The sequence below is a fragment of the Xenopus tropicalis genome, chromosome 6 (genome assembly GCF_000004195.4).
Source record: "Xenopus tropicalis strain Nigerian chromosome 6, UCB_Xtro_10.0, whole genome shotgun sequence".
NCBI lineage: Eukaryota > Metazoa > Chordata > Amphibia > Anura > Pipidae > Xenopus > Xenopus tropicalis.
In genome coordinates this window covers 529455-542435 of record NC_030682.2, presented here as the reverse complement: position 1 = coordinate 542435, position 12981 = coordinate 529455, and the positions used below count along the sequence as shown (strand labels likewise).

Below are 12981 nucleotides of genomic sequence, written 5' to 3'. Positions count from 1 at the left end.
AGTCGCACTGATTTCTGGGGGTTGTAGTTTCTACTTCCTCCCACTAGGGCGAAGAGAACCAGATTGGACTCGGTGTTCCAGAATGCACCGCGGCACTGGGATTAAGTGCGACATTGTTGAGGGCGGAGCATAAATACGTCAGAGATGAGATCACTTACTGATAGGAAATGGAACCGGACAACTGACTACCGGCTCGTCAGGAGCTCCGCCCCGTTTGTGCAACCCCGCCCCTTCCCAGAATAAAAGTGTAAGTATTACCCATAATGCTTCTTTTCCTTCAAAATGATTTTCTTGTTCTTGATGTTTTGCTTCATTCTGGGAATTCCTGCCTGTGTGACTCCTCCCCTTACCTGGCTGTATGTGCCCCTCATAGGGGGTATATTCTATTTGGCACCCAGTGTGTGGGGCAGTACTGAGCCCTATGGGAATACGCGGGGGCAGCACTGAGCCCTATGGGAATACGCGGGGGCAGTACTGAGCCCTATGGGAATACGCGGGGGGGCAGTACTGAGCCCTATGGGAATACGCGGGGGGCAGTACTGAGCCCTATGGGAATACGCGGGGGCAGTACTGAGCCCTATGGGAATACGCGGGGCAGTACTGAGCCCTATGGGAATACGCGGGGGGCAGCACTGAGCCCTATGGGAATACGCGGGGCAGTACTGAGCCCTATGGGAATACGCGGGGGGGCAGTACTGAGCCCTATGGGAATACGCGGGGGCAGTACTGAGCCCTATGGGAATACGCGGGGGGGCAGTACTGAGCCCTATGGGAATACGCGGGGGGCAGTACTGAGCCCTATGGGAATACGCGGGGCAGTACTGAGCCCTATGGGAATACGCGGGGGCAGCACTGAGCCCTATGGGAATACGCGGGGGCAGCACTGAGCCCTATGGGAATACGCGGGGGCAGCACTGAGCCCTATGGGAATACGCGGGGGGGCAGTACTGAGCCCTATGGGAATACGCGGGGGCAGCACTGAGCCCTATGGGAATACGCGGGGGCAGTACTGAGCCCTATGGGAATACGCGGGGGCAGCACTGAGCCCTATGGGAATACGCGGGGCAGTACTGAGCCCTATGGGAATACGCGGGGGAACACTGAGCCCTATGGGAATACGCGGGGGCAGCACTGAGCCCTATGGGAATACGCGGGGGCAGCACTGAGCCCTATGGGAATACGCGGGGCAGTACTGAGCCCTATGGGAATACGCGGGGCAGTACTGAGCCCTATGGGAATACGCGGGGGGGGGCAGTACTGAGCCCTATGGGAATACGCGGGGGCAGTACTGAGCCCTATGGGAATACGCGGGGGGGCAGTACTGAGCCCTATGGGAATACGCGGGGGGCAGTACTGAGCCCTATGGGAATACGCGGGGGGGCAGTACTGAGCCCTATGGGAATACGCGGGGGCAGTACTGAGCCCTATGGGAATACGCGGGGGGCAGTACTGAGCCCTATGGGAATACGCAGGGGCAGTACTGAGCCCTATGGGAATACGCGGGGGGGGCAGTACTGAGCCCTGTGGGAATACGCGGGGGGCAGCACTGAGCCCTATGGGAATACGCAGGGGCAGTACTGAGCCCTATGGGAATACGCGGGGGCAGTACTGAGCCCTATGGGAATACGCGGGGGCAGCACTGAGCCCTATGGGAATACGCGGGGCAGTACTGAGCCCTATGGGAATACGCGGGGCAGTACTGAGGCCCTATGGGAATACGCGGGGCAGTACTGAGCCCTATGGGAATACGCGGGGGGGGGCAGTACTGAGCCCTATGGGAATACGCGGGGGCAGTACTGAGCCCTATGGGAATACGCGGGGGGGCAGTACTGAGCCCTATGGGAATACGCGGGGGCAGTACTGAGCCCTATGGGAATACGCGGGGGGCAGTACTGAGCCCTATGGGAATACGCGGGGGCAGTACTGAGGCCCTATGGGAATACGCGGGGGGCAGTACTGAGCCCTATGGGAATACGCAGGGGCAGTACTGAGCCCTATGGGAATACGCGGGGGGGGGCAGTACTGAGCCCTGTGGGAATACGCGGGGGGCAGCACTGAGCCCTATGGGAATACGCAGGGGCAGTACTGAGCCCTATGGGAATACGCGGGGGCAGTACTGAGCCCTATGGGAATACGCGGGGGCAGTACTGAGCCCTATGGGAATACGCGGGGGCAGTACTGAGCCCTATGGGAATACGCGGGGGCAGTACTGAGCCCTATGGGAATACGCGGGGGCAGTACTGAGCCCTATGGGAATACGCGGGGGCAGTACTGAGCCCTATGGGAATACGCGGGGGGCAGCACTGAGCCCTATGGGAATACGCGGGGGCAGCACTGAGCCCTATGGGAATACGCGGGGGCAGTACTGAGCCCTATGGGAATACGCGGGGGGCAGCACTGAGCCCTATGGGAATACGCGGGGGCAGCACTGAGCCCTATGGGAATACGCGGGGCAGCACTGAGGCCTATGGGAATACGCGGGGCAGTACTGAGCCCTATGGGAATACGCGGGGCAGTACTGAGCCCTATGGGAATACGCGGGGGCAGTACTGAGCCCTATGGGAATACGCGGGGGGGCAGTACTGAGCCCTATGGGAATACGCGGGGGCAGTACTGAGCCCTATGGGAATACGCGGGGGGGCAGTACTGAGCCCTATGGGAATACGCGGGGGCAGTACTGAGCCCTATGGGAATACGCGGGGGCAGTACTGAGCCCTATGGGAATACGCGGGGGCAGTACTGAGCCCCTATGGGAATACGCGGGGGCAGTACTGAGCCCTATGGGAATACGCGGGGGGCAGTACTGAGCCCTATGGGAATGTGAGGGGCAGTACTGAGCCCTATGGGAATACGCGGGGGGGCAGTACTGAGCCCTATGGGAATACGCGGGGGCAGTACTGAGCCCTATGGGAATACGCGGGGGCAGTACTGAGCCCTATGGGAATACGCGGGGGCAGTACTGAGCCCTATGGGAATACGCGGGGCAGTACTGAGCCCTATGGGAATACGCGGGGGGCAGTACTGAGCCCTATGGGAATGTGAGGGGCAGTACTGAGCCCTATGGGAATACGCGGGGGGGCAGTACTGAGCCCTATGGGAATACGCGGGGGCAGTACTGAGCCCTATGGGAATACGCGGGGGCAGTACTGAGCCCTATGGGAATACGCGGGGGCAGTACTGAGCCCTATGGGAATACGCGGGGCAGTACTGAGCCCTATGGGAATACGCAGGGCAGTACTGAGCCCTATGGGAATACGCGGGGGGGCAGTACTGAGCCCTATGGGAATACGCGGGGGGGGCAGTACTGAGCCCTATGGGAATACGCGGGGGGGGCAGTACTGAGCCCTGTGGGAATACGCGGGGGGCAGCACTGAGCCCTATGGGAATACGCGGGGGCAGTACTGAGCCCTATGGGAATACGCGGGGGCAGTACTGAGCCCTATGGGAATACGCGGGGGCAGCACTGAGGCCTATGGGAATACGCGGGGCAGTACTGAGCCCTATGGGAATACGCGGGGGGCAGCACTGAGCCCTATGGGAATACGCGGGGCAGTACGGAGCCCTATGGGAATACGCGGGGCAGTACGGAGCCCTATGGGAATACGCGGGGCAGTACGGAGCCCTATGGGAATACGCGGGGCAGTACTGAGCCCGATGGGAATACGCGGGGGCAGTACTGAGCCCTATGGGAATACGCGGGGGGCAGCACTGAGCCCTATGGGAATACGCGGGGGGGCAGTACTGAGCCCTATGGGAATACGCGGGGGCAGTACTGAGCCCTATGGGAATACGCGGGGGCAGTACTGAGCCCTATGGGAATACGCGGGGGCAGTACTGAGCTCTATGGGAATACGCGGGGGGGGCAGTACTGAGCCCTATGGGAATACGCGGGGGGGGCAGTACTGAGCCCTATGGGAATACGCGGGGGGGGGCAGCACTGAGCCCTATGGGAATACGCGGGGCAGCACTGAGCCCTATGGGAATACGCGGGGGGGCAGTACTGAGCCCTATGGGAATACGCGGGGGGGGCAGTACTGAGCCCTATGGGAATACGCGGGGGGGGCAGTACTGAGCCCTATGGGAATACGCGGGGGGGGCAGCACTGAGCCCTATGGGAATACGCGGGGGGGCAGTACTGAGCCCTATGGGAATACGCGGGGGCAGCACTGAGCCCTATGGGAATACGCGGGGCAGCACTGAGCCTTATGGGAATACGCGGGGGGGGCAGTACTGAGCCCTATGGGAATACGCGGGGGAACACTGAGCCCTATGGGAATACGCGGGGGCAGCACTGAGCCCTATGGGGAATACGCGGGGGGGGCAGTACTGAGCCCTATGGGAATACGCGGGGGCAGTACTGAGCCCTATGGGAATACGCGGGGGGGGCAGTACTGAGCCCTGTGGGAATACGCGGGGGGCAGCACAGAGCCCTATGGGAATACGCAGGGGCAGTACTGAGCCCTATGGGAATACGCGGGGGCAGTACTGAGCCCTATGGGAATACGCGGGGGCAGTACTGAGCCCTATGGGAATACGCGGGGGCAGTACTGAGCCCTATGGGAATACGCGGGGGCAGTACTGAGCCCTATGGGAATGTGAGGGGCAGTACTGAGCCCTATGGGAATACGCGGGGGGGCAGTACTGAGCCCTATGGGAATACGCCGGGGCAGTACTGAGCCCTATGGGAATACGCGGGGGCAGTACTGAGCCCTATGGGAATACGCGGGGGCAGCACTGAGGCCTATGGGAATACGCGGGGCAGTACTGAGCCCTATGGGAATACGCCGGGGGCAGCACTGAGCCCTATGGGAATACGCGGGGCAGTACGGAGCCCTATGGGAATACGCGGGGCAGTACGGAGCCCTATGGGAATACGCGGGGCAGTACGGAGCCCTATGGGAATACGCGGGGCAGTACTGAGCCCGATGGGAATACGCGGGGGCAGTACTGAGCCCTATGGGAATACGCGGGGGGCAGCACTGAGCCCTATGGGAATACGCGGGGGGGCAGTACTGAGCCCTATGGGAATACGCGGGGGCAGTACTGAGCCCTATGGGAATACGCGGGGGCAGTACTGAGCCCTATGGGAATACGCGGGGGCAGTACTGAGCTCTATGGGAATACGCGGGGGGGGCAGTACTGAGCCCTATGGGAATACGCGGGGGGGGCAGTACTGAGCCCTATGGGAATACGCGGGGGGGGCAGCACTGAGCCCTATGGGAATACGCGGGGCAGCACTGAGCCCTATGGGAATACGCGGGGGGGGCAGTACTGAGCCCTATGGGAATACGCGGGGGCAGCACTGAGCCCTATGGGAATACGCGGGGGCAGCACTGAGCCCTATGGGAATACGCGGGGCAGCACTGAGCCCTATGGGAATACGCGGGGGGGGGCAGTACTGAGCCCTATGGGAATACGCGGGCAGTACTGAGCCCCATGGGAATACGCGGGGGCAGTACTGAGCCCTATGGGAATACGCGGGGGCAGTACTGAGCCCTATGGGAATACGCGGGGGCAGTACTGAGCCCTATGGGAATACGCGGGGGCAGTACTGAGCCCTATGGGAATACGCGGGGGCAGTACTGAGCCCTATGGGAATACGCGGGGGCAGTACTGAGCCCTATGGGAATACGCGGGGGCAGCACTGAGGCCTATGGGAATACGCGGGGCAGTACTGAGCCCTATGGGAATACGCGGGGCAGTACTGAGCCCTATGGGAATACGCGGGGGCAGTACTGAGCCCTATGGGAATACGCGGGGGCAGTACTGAGCCCTATGGGAATACGCGGGGGCAGTACTGAGCCCTATGGGAATACGCGGGGGCAGTACTGAGCCCTATGGGAATGTGAGGGGCAGTACTGAGCCCTATGGGAATACGCGGGGGCAGTACTGAGCCCTATGGGAATACGCGGGGGCAGCACTGAGCCCTATGGGAATGTGAGGGGCAGTACTGAGCCCTATGGGAATACGCGGGGGCAGTACTGAGGCCTATGGGAATACGCGGGGCAGTACTGAGCCCTATGGGAATACGCGGGGCAGTACTGAGCCCTATGGGAATACGCGGGGCAGTACTGAGGCCTATGGGAATACGCGGGGGCAGTACTGAGACCTATAGGAATAAGCGGGGCAGTACTGAAGCCTATGGGAATACACGGGGCAGTACTGAGACCTATGGGAATACGCGGGGCAGTACTGAGGCCTATGGGAATACGCGGGGGCAGTACTGAGACCTATAGGAATAAGCGGGGCAGTACTGAAGCCTATGGGAATACACGGGGCAGTACTGAGACTTATAGGAATACGCGGGGGCAGTACTGAAGCCTATGGGAATATAATGTAGGCATTTCCCTGCTTCAGAGGGCAGTTGTTGGCAAAGTGAGCCGTGCCACCACAGTATAAGGCCAGGCCAGCAGGGCAACTCTGCAGAGATGAGCCCTTCTGACCTGCATGGGTTCCTCAGAGGAAGTGGGAGGGACTGAGGGGAGGAGCCTTTGGGATCATGGAGCCAGGATGGGTTGGAACCTCTTGCCATGTTCTTTTCCGCTTGGCGTTCCCTTCATTCCACCCCTCCATTTTCTGGCTGTTCAGGAAGCTCTGGGGAGACTTGGACGCCGCTCCAGGCAGAGTCTAGAAATTGGTCATATACTGACTTGCCCCGAGATTCCCTTGATGAATCTACATGAGACGTGAAGAGGCAGCAGGAGCATCAACGCCAGTGTTAAAGGTCTGAGGGAAGGAAGGCTTGGGCATCATTGGGCGGAGAATTCTTCTCCCACAGAGGTGGTGCCCATTCCAGAGCTTTGCCCTCCAGCATGGAGATGGCACATCCCACCTTCCCTCGTTTGGAAGCATAACGAGACGACTACTGGTTCATAAAGCCCCTACAGGTCTGAGGATCCCCGTTATAGCATGGAGGTGACAAAATGCGGGGTTTCTTGGCCACGAGGTGGGGAATCTGCCTCAGCTGGGGGGCTTCCAAACACAGAAGGAGCTGTTGGAGAGAGTAAGGCCTCCAGGACTTGGCCTCTACGAGCCTGTCGAGCTTCATAAGCCTCCATGCAAGTCTCCATATTGTGTAAGGTCCATGGCCTGAAAGATACTGTCAGGGTCCTACGATACTGTCAGGGCCCTACGATACTGTCAGGGTCCTACGATACTGTCAGGGCCCTACGATACTGTCAGGGCCCTACGATACTGTCAGGGTCCTACGATACTGTCAGGGTCCTACGATACTGTCAGGGTCCTACGATACTGTCAGGGCCCTACGATACTGTCAGGGTCCTACGATACTGTCAGGGTCCTACGATACTGTCAGGGTCCTACGATACTGTCAGGGCCCTACGATACTGTCAGGGTCCTACGATACTGTCGGGGTCCTACGATACTGTCGGGGTCCTACGATACTGTCGGGGTCCTAAGATACTGTCGGGGTCCTAAGATACTGTCGGGGTCCTACGATACTGTCAGGGTCCTACGATACTGTCAGGGCCCTACGATACTGTCAGGGTCCTAAGATACTGTCAGGGTCCTACGATACTGTCAGGGTCCTACGATACTGTCAGGGCCCTACGATACTGTCAGGGTCCTAAGATACTGTCAGGGTCCTACGATACTGTCAGGGCCCGGAGGCCTTTACTGGGGTTGAGGTCAGGACCAAGGAGGACGCTCTGCTCATAAAACTCAATACGTGGTGTCCAAGTGGTTGAGCAAGTCCCTTAGTCGAATTTAGGCAAAAGATCATGGCAGGCAGCGATCAGTGTAGTCAGGAACCAGGTAGAACAATCTAGAACAGTCGTTTAAATGAACCCAGGAACTTCACAAGGAGAGGCCTATATTTGGGCATTGAAACCGGGTCTATTTATCTATTTGGCGTCTGTTTGTTTTGACTTATTGTGGTGTGATGATTTCACGCTCCTACGTGATGATGGCGCCGTGTCCCATGTGTAGGCCATGGGTGTCGCCATCTTGGCTGTAGCTCCCAAGAAGAGAGAAGTGCCATTGGTCGCTCCTGACAACCCCAAGTTGAATCAGAGGGACTCATACACATTCATAGTGACTTGTTCTTACCTTGTCCCTCCCTGTTGATCTGAAATGATTGGGTTCTACTCCTCCAGCGTTGTCTGGATTGGACTTCCCAGGATCGTACTGCTTAGCGTCATGATAAGCCCCTCTTGAACCCCCAAAACCCCTCTTCTGTTCTTATCTTGGAGTCAAATGGCTCCCCTTAGCTTTGGAGAGAGTTAGTCACCCATAATACACCTCTGCTACCGTGGCAACAACAATAGGAATCACCAGGAGAAAGCCCTTTGCATCACTTGCGAGAAGGCAACGAGGCCTTTGCAGATACACAAACAACACGTCTCACCTGCCTGAGGTTGCCTTTATAGGGGGACCCACAATATTGGGGTGTCCCTTTATACAGGTCTTACCCATCATGAGTGATGTCTCCATCAGACTGGGGGTTGGAATTCCATTGGCAAAGCCACAAGGATCTGTTTGACGTCACAGAAAACTTTGTGCAAATAGAACCCAGGGGAGAGCTCCGTTTGTGCAAATAGAACCCAGGGGAGAGCTCCGTTTGTGCAAATAGAACCCAGGGGAGAGCTCCATTTGTGCAAATAGAACCCAGGGGAGAGCTCCGTTTGTGCAAATAGAACCCAGGGGAGAGCTCTGTTTGTGCAAATAGAATACAGGGGAGAGCTCTGTTTGTGCAAATAGAACCCAGGGGAGAGCTCCATTTGTGCAAATAGAACCCAGGGGAGAGCTCCGTTTGTGCAAATAGAACCCAGGGGAGAGCTCCATTTGTGCAAATAGAACCCAGGGGAGAGCTCCGTTTGTGCAAATAGAATACAGGGGAGAGCTCCGTTTGTGCAAATAGAACCCAGGGGAGAGCTCCATTTGTGCAAATAGAACCCAGGGGAGAGCTCTGTTTGTGCAAATAGAATACAGGGGAGAGCTCCGTTTGTGCAAATAGAACCCAGGGGAGAGCTCCATTTGTGCAAATAGAACCCAGGGGAGAGCTCCGTTTGTGCAAATAGAATACAGGGGAGAGCTCCGTTTGTGCAAATAGAACCCAGGGGAGAGCTCTGTTTGTGCAAATAGAATACAGGGGAGAGCTCCGTTTGTGCAAATAGAACCCAGGGGAGAGCTCCGTTTGTGCAAATAGAACCCAGGGGAGAGCTCCATTTGTGCAAATAGAACCCAGGGGAGAGCTCCGTTTGTGCAAATAGAATACAGGGGAGAGCTCCGTTTGTGCAAATAGAACCCAGGGGAGAGCTCCATTTGTGCAAATAGAACCCAGGGGAGAGCTCCATTTGTGCAAATAGAACCCAGGGGAGAGCTCCGTTTGTGCAAATAGAACCCAGGGGAGAGCTCCATTTGTGCAAATAGAACCCAGGGGAGAGCTCCGTTTGTGCAAATAGAACCCAGGGGAGAGCTCCGTTTGTGCAAATAGAACCCAGGGGAGAGCTCTGTTTGTGCAAATAGAACCCAGGGGAGAGCTCTGTTTGTGCAAATAGAATACAGGGGAGAGCTCCGTTTGTGCAAATAGAACCCAGGGGAGAGCTCCGTTTGTGCAAATAGAACCCAGGGGAGAGCTCCGTTTGTGCAAATAGAACCCAGGGGAGAGCTCCATTTGTGCAAATAGAACCCAGGGGAGAGCTCCGTTTGTGCAAATAGAACCCAGGGGAGAGCTCAGTTTGTGCAAATAGAACCCAGGGGAGAGCTCCGTTTTTGCAAATAGAATACAGGGGAGAGCTCCGTTTGTGCAAATAGAACCCAGGGGAGAGCTCCGTTTGTGCAAATAGAACCCAGGGGAGAGCTCCATTTGTGCAAATAGAACCCAGGGGAGAGCTCCGTTTGTGCAAATAGAACCCAGGGGAGAGCTCCGTTTGTGCAAATAGAACCCAGGGGAGAGCTCCGTTTGTGCAAATAGAACCCAGGGGAGAGCTCCGTTTGTGCAAATAGAATACAGGGGAGAGCTCCGTTTGTGCAAATAGAACCCAGGGGAGAGCTCCATTTGTGCAAATAGAATACAGGGGAGAGCTCCGTTTGTGCAAATAGAATACAGGGGAGAGCTCCGTTTGTGCAAATAGAACCCAGGGGAGAGCTCCGTTTGTGCAAATAGAATACAGGGGAGAGCTCTGTTTGTGCAAATAGAACCCAGGGGAGAGCTCCATTTGTGCAAATAGAACCCAGGGGAGAGCTCCATTTGTGCAAATAGAACCCAGGGGAGAGCTCCGTTTGTGCAAATAGAACCCAGGGGAGAGCTCCATTTGTGCAAATAGAACCCAGGGGAGAGCTCCGTTTGTGCAAATAGAACCCAGGGGAGAGCTCAGTTTGTGCAAATAGAACCCAGGGGAGAGCTCCGTTTGTGCAAATAGAACCCAGGGGAGAGCTCCGTTTGTGCAAATAGAATACAGGGGAGAGCTCCGTTTGTGCAAATAGAACCCAGGGGAGAGCTCCGTTTGTGCAAATAGAACCCAGGGGAGAGCTCCATTTGTGCAAATAGAACCCAGGGGAGAGCTCCGTTTGTGCAAATAGAACCCAGGGGAGAGCTCAGTTTGTGCAAATAGAACCCAGGGGAGAGCTCCGTTTGTGCAAATAGAATACAGGGGAGAGCTCCGTTTGTGCAAATAGAACCCAGGGGAGAGCTCCGTTTGTGCAAATAGAACCCAGGGGAGAGCTCCATTTGTGCAAATAGAACCCAGGGGAGAGCTCCGTTTGTGCAAATAGAACCCAGGGGAGAGCTCCATTTGTGCAAATAGAACCCAGGGGAGAGCTCCGTTTGTGCAAATAGAATACAGGGGAGAGCTCCGTTTGTGCAAATAGAACCCAGGGGAGAGCTCCGTTTGTGCAAATAGAATACAGGGGAGAGCTCCGTTTGTGCAAATAGAACCCAGGGGAGAGCTCCGTTTGTGCAAATAGAACCCAGGGGAGAGCTCCGTTTGTGCAAATAGAATACAGGGGAGAGCTCCGTTTGTGCAAATAGAACCCAGGGAAGAGCTCCGTTTGTGCAAATAGAACCCAGGGGAGAGCTCCGTTTGTGCAAATAGAATACAGGGGAGAGCTCCGTTTGTGCAAATAGAACCCAGGGGAGAGCTCCGTTTGTGCAAATAGAACCCAGGGGAGAGCTCCGTTTGTGCAAATAGAATACAGGGGAGAGCTCCGTTTGTGCAAATAGAACCCAGGGGAGAGCTCCATTTGTGCAAATAGAACCCAGGGGAGAGCTCCGTTTGTGCAAATAGAATCCAGGGGAGAGCTCCGTTTGTGCAAATAGAACCCAGGGGAGAGCTCCGTTTGTGCAAATAGAATACAGGGGAGAGCTTCGTTTGTGCAAATAGAACCCAGGGGAGAGCTCCGTTTGTGCAAATAGAACCCAGGGGAGAGCCCCGTTTGTGCAAATAGAACCCAGGGGAGAGCTCCATTTGTGCAAATAGAACCCAGGGGAGAGCTCCGTTTGTGCAAATAGAATACAGGGGAGAGCTCTGTTTGTGCAAATAGAATACAGGGGAGAGCTCTGTTTGTGCAAATAGAACCCAGGGGAGAGCTCCGTTTTTGCAAATAGAACCCAGGGGAGAGCTCCGTTTTTGCAAATAGAATACAGGGGAGAGCTCCATTTTTGCAAATAGAATACAGGGGAGAGCTCTGTTTGTGCAAATAGAATACAGGGGAGAGCTCCGTTTGTGCAAATAGACTACAGGGGAGAGCTCCGTTTGTGCAAATAGAACCCAGGGGAGAGCTCCGTTTGTGCAAATAGACTACAGGGGAGAGCTCTGTTTGTGCAAATAGAATACAGGGGAGAGCTCCGTTTGTGCAAATAGACTACAGGGGAGAGCTCCGTTTGTGCAAATAGAATACAGGGGAGAGCTCCGTTTGTGCAAATAGAACCCAGGGGAGAGCTCCGTTTGTGCAAATAGAACACAGGGGAGAGCTCCATTTGTGCAAATAGAACACAGGGGAGAGCTCCATTTGTGCAAATAGAACACAGGGGAGAGCTCCGTTTGTGCAAATAGAACCCAGGGGAGAGCTCCGTTTGTGCAAATAGAATACAGGGGAGAGCTCCGTTTGTGCAAATAGAACCCAGGGGAGAGCTCCGTTTGTGCAAATAGAACCCAGGGGAGAGCTCCATTTGTGCAAATAGAACCCAGGGGAGAGCTCCGTTTGTGCAAATAGAACCCAGGGGAGAGCTCCGTTTGTGCAAATAGAACCCAGGGGAGAGCTCCGTTTGTGCAAATAGAACCCAGGGGAGAGCTCCGTTTGTGCAAATAGAATACAGGGGAGAGCTCCGTTTGTGCAAATAGAACCCAGGGGAGAGCTCCATTTGTGCAAATAGAACCCAGGGGAGAGCTCCGTTTGTGCAAATAGAACCCAGGGGAGAGCTCCGTTTGTGCAAATAGAACCCAGGGGAGAGCTCCGTTTGTGCAAATAGAACCCAGGGGAGAGCTCTGTTTGTGCAAATAGAATACAGGGGAGAGCTCCGTTTGTGCAAATAGAACCCAGGGGAGAGCTCCGTTTGTGCAAATAGAACCCAGGGGAGAGCTCCGTTTGTGCAAATAGAACCCAGGGGAGAGCTCCGTTTGTGCAAATAGAACCCAGGGGAGAGCTCCGTTTGTGCAAATAGAACCCAGGGGAGAGCTCCGTTTGTGCAAATAGAACCCAGGGGAGAGCTCCGTTTGTGCAAATAGAATACAGGGGAGAGCTCCGTTTGTGCAAATAGAACCCAGGGGAGAGCTCCATTTGTGCAAATAGAACCCAGGGGAGAGCTCCGTTTGTGCAAATAGAATACAGGGGAGAGCTCTGTTTGTGCAAATAGAACCCAGGGGAGAGCTCCGTTTGTGCAAATAGAATACAGGGGAGAGCTCCGTTTGTGCAAATAGAACCCAGGGGAGAGCTCCGTTTGTGCAAATAGAATACAGGGGAGAGCTCCGTTTGTGCAAATAGAACCCAGGGGAGAGCTCCATTTGTGCAAATAGAACCCAG

The 12981-nt window shown here is 55.9% G+C and overlaps 1 protein-coding gene across 1 annotated transcript in view; it reads left to right on the top strand.

The window, feature by feature from the left end:
• Positions 1 to 164: 164 nt before the first annotated feature.
• Positions 165 to 12981, top strand: part of chpf2 (chondroitin polymerizing factor 2) — a gene marked incomplete in the record, with an annotated part of 63769 nt that continues 50952 nt past the window's right edge. The window contains 1 exon segment of the mRNA NM_001142158.1: positions 165 to 247.